We start from the raw sequence: 9,367 nt of genomic DNA on the forward strand, positions 1-9,367 counted from the left end.
AGTATCATTAAAGCAAAGACAATTGTTCCAACAATAAACTCTCGAACCTCCCTTCCATATCCCTAAAATATCATTTGAAATTTTGAATGAATATTTCAATTAATAATTCTAAAATTTTATGTTTCAACTTATTCTCAAATAAAATTTGAAATGCGTTGTATAGTTGATTGTAACTATTTTAAAAAATATGGCTTTTCGTTAACGCCTAGCCTGGAAGGTAGAAAGTCAAGCTTTATGCATTTACTGCCATCTGTTGTCAAATATGAGAGTTTAGAACTGATAATTATAGAATAGAAAACGTGAAATTATTTAATTCTAGATTGGATCAAAAATAGTTAACTTACTTAGAGTGAGGTATTCTAAAAAAAAAAAAAAATAATAATAAAGGACAAAGGAGAGTAAAAAGAAAGATTTATAAGCTGTTCATAAAATTATATTTGATTAATTTTCCGTTAGGTGCAAAACATTTAGTGAGATCTCTCATTAGGTTTCGCATTTTAGACGTAACCTTTGTATTTGAAAAATCAAACTGCAACCTTAATATCTACATCTAAAAACATAATTCAGCATGTTTAGTATCCTGCGTTAGATAACGTTTTGAATTCTCACTCCCACAGATTCAGGTTATCTCATTAAACGAAACACATCAATATATTCAACAACTACAAATGCTGAATCATATGTTTAATATGATAATTGAGGGAACTTCAGCCTTCTCTAAACGAGAGTCACGTATCCCTAGAATGGCTTATTTCAATAAACTACTTTCCTACTGAAGATAAAGTATTTAACGCAATCTCTTAAGCTGCTAAGTTTCTTCCAAGATTGAAATTATTATATGTATAAAGAGTCGTTAAAATTATTGAGACCCCAGTGGCACAGCGGTATGTCTACGGACTTACAACGCTAGAATCCGGGTTTCGATGCCCGTGGTGGGCAGAGCCCAGATAGCCCATTGTGTAGCTTTGTGCTTAATTACAAACAAACAAAATTATTGTAAATATTATATGTATAAAGAGTCGTTAAAATTATTTTGAAGAAAGTTCAAGTACTCTGAAAATTTGAATTACTGTCCAACATGATTATTTACAATTACTCCAAAAACTCGAGTAACTGACCATCATGATGGAAATTACTCCAGAAACATTGGTTACTTGTCCATAATGAATACCTGTTATGACGAAAATGCCTCCAAACTCCATCATTATTACCGACCATGATGAAAGTTGCTCCAAAAATTCGAATTACTGTCCATCATGATGGAAATTACCCCAGAAACGTGCGTTACTGTCCATCATGATTACCAACTGTGATTGAAATTACCCCATAAACTTGAGTTACTGTCTATGAATACCTCTTATGACGGTAATTACTCGAGATACTTGAGTTTACTGTCTGTCATGATTACCTATTATTTAAGTAAATCTAAGAGGGGAAGTACTTGGCTGGTGATAATTAACTTAGAGATATAAACACCAGATGTATCATTTGAGGGTTTTTATTACATGGTTGTAGGAAAATTTGATTAGGACACATCAAAGAAAAAGATTCATTAGAATGTGTTCCAGAACTTTTTGTCATGGTTGCAGGAAGAATTTACTGCTGGAGTGCGTCAGGAAGAATTTTTCTTACTCAGCAGGGTAAAGCTCTGTAAATGGCACAAGGGGTAAAGTTGTTATAACTGGCGGTGAAATATTTACAGAGTTATCAAACTTGTGTATTCCGCCAGGTAATCTTGCGGGGTTGTATAATCAGAGGATGTAAGTTAGTTTCTTGCTTCCAATTTTTTGTTTTTAATCGAGTAAAATTTGCATGTAAACCATACTCTATAACTAAATCCCTGTGAAATAACAGAAATAATTATAAATTTGACCGTTAGGGTTAGGTAGCATACACATTCTGAGCTACCTGAATTTGATACAGACGCTTAAATGAGACAGGTGTGTGACTAACATTAAATCGTTAGCAATTTCATGAAAAGCAACTTGAAACTTTTGGGTTACGCCTTCTCTGCAAGCTATATTTTGAGGCTACAGGGAGGAAATTTTAATTCTTGAGTTTTCAGAATGCTTATCCTCACCCTCGGGCTTTTGTTTTATCGCAATTAGGTGATGAACTTATTTCCTCAGCCAAGGGAAAGAAACAAGTTCAGTAGGTTACGAAAGTTCGCTGACACTTTCATGTCGACCCGAAAGAAGGAGGGTGCAACGAGATGGCGCTAACATTAGTTTTTATTCTAAACTGTACAACCTCATGATGATATCGTTGTTTCACCGTACAGAGTAACGAAAATGGGTTACAAACCTAGATAATAAATAAACTGTTGATTTCCTGGTTTAAGATTATTTACATATTATGTCATTTTAATTCTGCAACCTAATGTATTTGTGAGCCTGCTTAATTCAGTGTCGTTTTATCATTTCAAATTTTATTTATTCTTAGTTACTTAATAATCCAATACACTATACATCATATCGTTTTAAAAAAAAGAGGAAACATGATGATATATTTGGCCTCAGCAGTTTGTTTTCATCCAAAATCATTTTTTGTGTTAACCAAACATATCTTAATAATGGTTACGCGGGTTGCAAGTTGTGTCAACCGTAATACACAAGCACCAATGGTCACAGCCTCTGTATTTTGTATTTATGGCAGTGCTACTAAGCTTTCCTGCTACTATTTCTAATTTTGAGCTAATTACCAGAGATAAGGCAGACAGTCAGAAACATCCTACCACCAATCATCCATGCCAATGGATTGACTGTAACGAACACACAGCTTAAAGTGCAGGGAATATTTTGTGGAATCACACGGATTCGAACCTGGGTCGCTAGATCCGAGATCCAAAGTTCTACCACAGAGTTAGTCTTAGATTGCCGCAGTTTTTAGAATGTAATATTATTTGAGTTTAGAAAATATTTAAAGAAGAGGCTTTTTCCAGAGATTCACTTACTCATCTATATTTCAGGGCACATAAACTTCATCCAGTAACAGTAGATAAATTGTTTATACAATATTAACTGTTATGATTGACATAAGAACAATTTTTGCTGAAAAAATAACAACTAAATTCTCATTTGAGAATGTTCTGTTGAAGATTTTAAACATGCTTGAACTTTAGACTATTTCATGGCTCGATTCTCTGCGGTGTATAAAGCGCAGGTTGCCTATTGTAAGGTTTGGCCCTAAAAGAAATAAACGAAATTTTTAAAATATTTTTCAAAAAGGCAAATAAATAATAAATACAATTGCAAGACAGAAATATTAAAATATAAAATTATAGCTAGATGAATTTGGGTTAATACATTTAAATTTAGTGTAGATTATAAATGACAATGCTAAAAATGTGGTTTCGATACTCGCGGTGGATAGAGCACACATAGCCCATTGTCTTAGCTTTGCGCTTAGCAACAGACAAATAAACAATTGACATACAAAAGAACTACAACACCCCTCTGCAGTTATCTAAGTAATGAATTTGGTCGAACTAATAACCTCAATTTTCATATCTACTAGGACAAGAGCTACTAACGAGGTCTAGTTTTACTTCAATTGATTTTAAACAACATTCTTTAAACTATTCATGCATCGATTTCTTATTGGTTAGACGGCCCATATTAAGATATGAGTCACAAAAAAAATTAAAAATACCACAATTGATGAGATTACTCCCACTAACTATTGTTGAGATTTTCTCTTTATTTTATGAAGTGAATGTGGCCCAGTACTTAACTTATCGGCCTATTTATCTGCGGGTCCTTGTTCGTATCCCGTCACCCCCCCCCCAAAAAATCACATTACATATTTTGAGGCCATGGGTGTGTTATAAGACTGACAGTCAACTTCTACTATTCGGTCAAACAAGAGTAGTCTAAGAAATGGCGGTGGCTGGTGTTGACTAACTTCCTTCCATTTAGAGCTAAGCTATCAGTTCAAAATTAGAGACGAATAGCGCAGATAGCCCTTAATTAAGTAGCTTTGTACGAATATCCAGAAGCATATGTATTTTACATAGAAATTGGGTGATTTTACACCAAGTTTTTTTTTTTTCCTTTGGTCAGTTTCAGTGAGGGTTGTAACAGTCATAAAATTGAAAAGTACTGAATATGAGGCAAATTTATGGATACCATCATTACTAAACAGTATACAAATAAATCGATAATTCGAAGGTCAAGACTAAGGACAACATCTCACCACACATTTTAATTAATATCTTAAAAAGTAAAAATGTTTTCAATATATTGGAAATTTCTTGACCATTCAAAAACCGAAACCACTAATAGAACTATTTTTAAAGAAATTTGATAGGTGTTTAAAGACGGGTGACGAGGAAGTATATCCTCAGTCTAATATCCTCAAACTAACTACGACCCGCAGAACATTTGTGGTAGTTTTCATACCCTTCGCTTGAATTTTCCTTATTCTATCATTTTCACACACACACGCCATTTAAGCTACGCTTTCTTCGTGCATTATGTGTTACATCAATAAATCCTGGTCTTTTTGAGAAATATTTACTGGTCAGACAAACAAACTCACGTAGATGTAATTTTATAGAGAGTGAATAATTCTTCTCGTGATTCATGGTATGTGCATGTTTTACTGACATCACGACAGTGCAAATCGCAACGTTAAACTCCCCCATGTGACGTCACTTTAGTGTCTATTGACTGACTGGCAGACAATACACTACTGTATAGTGATATGAATGATTAAAACGGATGACTCTTCCAGGTGACCTTCGATCCTCTCTCGGGGAAAATAGCGTAGAGAATATCAAATATTTATGAGCGTTCAGTGTATGACACAGTTTTACGAGTTGAAACAAAAAACTCACAAAAATGAAGAGTTAAAACCCGTAATAAAAAAAAAGTAGCTAAAAGATGTTTATAGCAGTATATTAAATGAACTGAAGCTACATTATTTTAAACTAAATGTAAAGTTGTAATGAAAGCAAACTTAGCTGTATATGCAGAAACGTCTGAATGCGTGTTCACAAAGTGATAAGCGTATGGTTTTGAACGAACTGCGCATACTTATTTTAGACCTAAATAAGTCGAGAAAACCCATAGAAATTGTATTTAGTGTAATGGATTTTTTTTAGGAAGTTACATGTAGATTAAGAGTAGCTTGTGTGAAATACTTTGAAAAAAAAAACAAACTTGAAATCGAAACCAGTCGTCATGTGATAACAACGAAATTGTGACATAGTGTACCATAATTGTTGCATTCAAAAGTTTGACTGAGAGAAAAAAAATAACTGGTTAAGTGATTTTGAAATAAAGAGCCAATATGCAATTTGGACTTCTCGGACAAAGGCCTTTATGGGATTTGTAGTGTTTGATCGAGGAATTTGCGAGAAAAGTTCCGGGCAGACAAAGGCGAGCGTGTTATTTATATACATACCAAAGAAAACAGTATGTTTGGATGTTGAATCACAATACAAATCTATCGAAGGCTGACCTCAAACAATAAAGAATTTAGCGAATTTTAGAAAGGGGAAGCATATGAACTACTTAAAAGAAAGCAGAAAGCCAATGCTAAGAGGTTGGTTGTTTTCGAATTTAGAGCAAAACCACATTGGACTATCTGTTGTTTTCACCGCGGAGAATCGAACCCCGGACTTTAGGCTTGTAAATCTTTTGAGTAAGATAAAATAGTTTTCAGTTCATAAGGTTAGTTCAAATAAAATACATGACTTAATTTCTCTCAGATATTTCTTCCTAGACAAATGAAAATATTGGTCAGTTGGTAAGCAAAATCCTAGAATTTACGAAGTTAAAGAAACTACAAATGATGTTGAGTCTATGTAATAAATAATCATTAAAAGATTAAACAATTTGAAATTAAAAGGATGAGTCCATAATGTTTACAAATAGTGACTTTTCATTGCAAAATATATTTTGCAACGGTACAATTCAATTCATTTTTATTCACATATTACACAATATAATATACTGGAAATAATTAATACTTTTAACCACAATCAGTTTGGTATAAGAAAATATATGTAACAAGTGTATCCAAATTCACTGTACTTCACTTAGGAACAGAAATAAATGGAGCGTAACACGTATCCAGAAGAAACAAACAAACAAAACATTAACATTAATAAAAAATAATTTGGATACTTGTTCACTGCATGTGAGTTGTGTATGTACGTTGTTTTCAAAACTGATACCTCAATTTAATTAGTTAAGTTCATTTAATTTGTATAAAAAATATGCACAAAATCGACTATCTGTGCTGTGCCCATTGCACGAATCGAACTCTGAATAGTAGCATTATAAACCCTCAAGCTGACTGCTGAGATACCTGGAAGCAGTTAATTGGAAGATATATTGTTTTTTGTTTAACATTTTCAAAGATATTCGTTTCGAGAAGCGTTAACTCAAGATATGTAGACATTAACACGACTCATTGATGGCAGAGAGAATGTAGGCTATTGTTACCAGATCTTGACGAATGGTTGAAATATGTACCAGTTGTGGAACCGATGTGAGTTTTTGCAGTGACAAAAAGATCAGTAGTTTGAAGTCATCCATATTATCAATTTGTAACAAAAACATATTATCGTGGGTTTACGCGTGTAACAGGCAGGTCTGATACATTAACTTTGTGACTTTGTAAGGTAGATATTACCATGCAGCTTCGTGATTTTGGAAGATAGGTATGATCGAGATTTGATTCAGTAAGATGTGTATTGTCGTGCAGTTTCGTGATTCAGTAAGATAGATATGGTCCTATACTTTAACTTAGAGATTCTGCGAGGTAGATATGAAGTAATTTATGCATGATTGTGTTCCAATATCTTACTAATCCTGTAAGATAGATATTGGGTATTATCGTGTGATTTGGCAATTCTGTAAGGTAGGTATGACAGTGTAGTTTGGTAATTCTGTAATATAGGCATGACAGTGTAGTTTGGTAATTCTGTATGGTAGACATGACCGTGTAGTTTGGTACTTCTGTATGGTAGACATGACCGTGTAGTTTGGTAATTCTGTATGGTAGACATGACCGTGTAGTTTGGAAATTCTGTATGGTAGACATGACCGTGTAGTTTGGTAATTCTGTATGGTAGACATGACCTTGTATTTTGGTAATCCTGTATGGTAGACATGACCGTGTAGTTTGGTAATTCTGTATGGTAGACATGACCTTGTATTTTGGTAATTCTGTATGGTAGACATGACAGTGTAGTTTGGTAATTCTGTATGGTAGACATGACCTTGTATTTTGGTAATTCTGTATGGTAGACATGACCTTGTATTTTGGTAATTCTGTGTGGTAAACATGACCGTGTAGTTTGGTAATTCTGGCTTATAAATTAGAACTAAAATTTAACCCAGCTTCGTTTCTCTTTCTCAATACTTGATGTTTCACTTCGACTTTCTAGCAGAAAAACGTTTGTTTCTCATATTGCGACATGGGAGTTTCCTACCAGACAGTCTGGCCAGAGAAACCAGTTAAATGTACGTCGTTGGTAAAATGACCTTGTCAAAGTATTATACCTAGATAGGATAGGGCCCGATCTCCACCAATACTTAATCAAGGACACACGCGTACACGTGTTTAAAATCATTTACTGCAAATTTCCTTGAAGAGAATGTGGAAACAAAACAAAATACAAAACATTCAATACTGCTGTTGTGAAGGGAGTTGTTCTCTAATTTACACGTTGCTTGAGTTGTTAAATATTATCGGATACTAGTATGATTAGGCTTGGACAAACTACCACTATGGAAAGGTGAATATTATATGAAATAAACAACAGCATAACGTGAAAAAACTAACGTTTCGTATATTTTGAAGCGTTATAACTAAAACATATAATCGCTACAAAAAAGAATACTATAATAATATTTGATAAGCATTCTCATTACTTGTAAAAGCCAGGTGGAAAAACACAAACTAAACCATTTAGATTAAGAAATGTTTAATATGTAAATATATCAAAACAATAGCCTCAGATTGACCAGTGACGCTGCGTACAACGAAACTTTTATTTTTCCATTACTTTCAGCACATATGTGCTCGAACTTACAGTAGTAGTGACAGTTACATGAGGTTTATTTTGCAATTAACATCCACATCGGAGTGAAAAACTATTTTGAACCTTTCAGTTATATAAACGTTTTCAGCGAAAGTTTGTAGACATGTGCAGTGTCCCTGCTTAAGAGCAGACTAAGAGATTACAGATTTGCAGTGTCCCTATATAAGGACATGCTACGAAGTTACATGTGTGCTGTGTCCCTACATTTAGGGAAGATTAGGGGGTTACAGATGTGCAGTGTCCCTACATAAGGAGAGGCTAAGAGGTTACAGGTGTGCTGTGTCCCTACATAAGGGAAGATTAGGGGTTACAGATGTGCTGTGTCCCTACATAAGATCAGCCTAGGAGGTTACGGGTGTATTGTGTCCCTACATAAGGGCAGGCTAGGGGTTACAGATGTGCTGTGTCCCTTCTCAAGGGCAGACTGGGAGGTTAAAATGTATTGTGTCCGTGGTCAAGGATAGGTTAGTATGTTATATATGTATGTGTTCCTGCTCGATTGTAGGCTAGGAAGTTATTTCCCTATGCTTATTTGTTAGAGGGAGCTTGTCATTTTCTAATGATGATGCAATATCTAGAAGTTTCTTGTAGTAAGTAGAAAATTAGTATTGGTGTAAAAACGTTAGAGTGAGATATTTAGTTAATTAATGATTGAATTAGTTGTTCAGCTTAGTATCACTTAGTGAGTTAAGCAGTGAGAGTTATTGTGTCTATTTGTCCATGTGCAAGGGTAGGCTAGGGTGTTACAGATGTATGTGTTCCTGCTCAAGGGTAGACTAGGAGGTTCTTAAAGGAATTTTCACTGTGCTTATAGTAAATTGTTATCATTCACATACTCAGGTACCAACTTAAGAACTGACATAGTGTCAGCAGTTAATCCAACATCACTCTGATAATTAATCAGTACGAAGAGAAACAAGGTTATAACTTTTGTAAAGACATAAAATTGAGACACTGTACAAAATTAAAACTTCCCCTGTTTGCCGGAAAAATACCGTTATGAGCTATATTTTCAACCTCTTAACTTAAGTTGTTTTTTTCTTGAGCATTGGTTCCCAAACTATTTTAGTCTGAGGCTACCTTGATGCGAATAAAAAAGTTTGAGGTCCCCAACACATAAAATGTTATTTATCAATTTAAGAAAATAATTACTAATGAACTTTAATGATATTGTTACGTCTCCGTTTGTTAATTAATTTTCCGTAACTTCGTTCCGATGAAACTTTAGCGACACAAGTCTTTACTTAATAAAACTGGTTTAATTCTTTCCGAATATAACGTTACGATACACTTAATTTCAATATTCGCGCT

This window comes from Limulus polyphemus, unplaced genomic scaffold, assembly GCF_000517525.1.
Source record: "Limulus polyphemus unplaced genomic scaffold, Limulus_polyphemus-2.1.2 Scaffold351, whole genome shotgun sequence".
In the NCBI taxonomy this organism is placed as follows: Eukaryota; Metazoa; Arthropoda; class Merostomata; order Xiphosura; family Limulidae; genus Limulus; species Limulus polyphemus.